An 851-nucleotide genomic window follows, 5' to 3' on the forward strand; every position below is an offset into this window, starting at 1 on the left:
AAATATGAGGGATCTTCTGAATTGACTTCCAAAGCTTTCACCTGGTTTTCCCTTTGATGCCTAGACAGTGGCCCTGGAAATTTCAGCTATTCAGTAGGTTAATGTGTGATCAGGCCTTTCTGGTACCTGTGTCCTGTGATCAGGCCTTTCTGGTACCTGTGGAGAAAAGGTCTGAGGCCAAATCACTTATTTGAACTCTTCTTAATGAGTCAAAATCTGCAGGTGGCCATTAGTTATGACTGATCTGATTACTGCATTCTGTCTCCCATGCCCTTCTTTTCTTTCTCTGCTCCTAAATACAATTACCATGAAGTTCTAAAGAACAGTAGCTCATCTAAGGAGCAGAAACTCTCATAGTTCCATTTATTTTACTTTATCTGACTCAGTATATTGGAAGAAAGGCAAAATATTTGCTTTATCCTACTGAAACTTAAAGCAGGTGCTTCTGGGCATATTACTACTTAAAAATAATTCCCTAATGGACGACCTGCTTGATTGTTGTGTTACTGAGCTTTGGTATTTAAAGACCTGTCTGAGATCAGGAGAAAATGGTTGTATGTGGCTGGAAGTTGTGGGTAAAAAAATTTAATGTTTTGTTTATTTAAAAAGGACAAGCAAATATCTTAGACTTGGCAGTTTTTAGTACTTGATGGCAGAAATCTGGGAATGTTTATTATTTCTATATCCTTTTGTTTCCAAAACCGAATTATTAAAAAAATTGTCCTAGAAAAGGAAGAGGAACACTTTATTAGATTTGTCATTTATGCCTCTGTGATAGAGAACACTTTTGACATGAAGTGATTTTTTTCTTTGTCTAATAGCTATAAAAAGCTCACTTGAGAGATTAAAGT

At 36.1% G+C, this 851-nt stretch overlaps 1 protein-coding gene across 1 annotated transcript in view; it reads left to right on the forward strand.

The window, feature by feature from the left end:
• The window catches only part of CRYL1 (crystallin, lambda 1), a 160006-nt gene that overhangs the window by 37252 nt on the left and 121903 nt on the right, over window positions 1–851 (forward strand). The gene's annotated exons all lie outside the window — the stretch shown is intronic.

The sequence above is a fragment of the Condylura cristata genome, unplaced genomic scaffold (assembly GCF_000260355.1).
Source record: "Condylura cristata isolate star-nosed mole 26May11 unplaced genomic scaffold, ConCri1.0 scaffold00010, whole genome shotgun sequence".
In the NCBI taxonomy this organism is placed as follows: domain Eukaryota; kingdom Metazoa; phylum Chordata; class Mammalia; order Eulipotyphla; family Talpidae; genus Condylura; species Condylura cristata.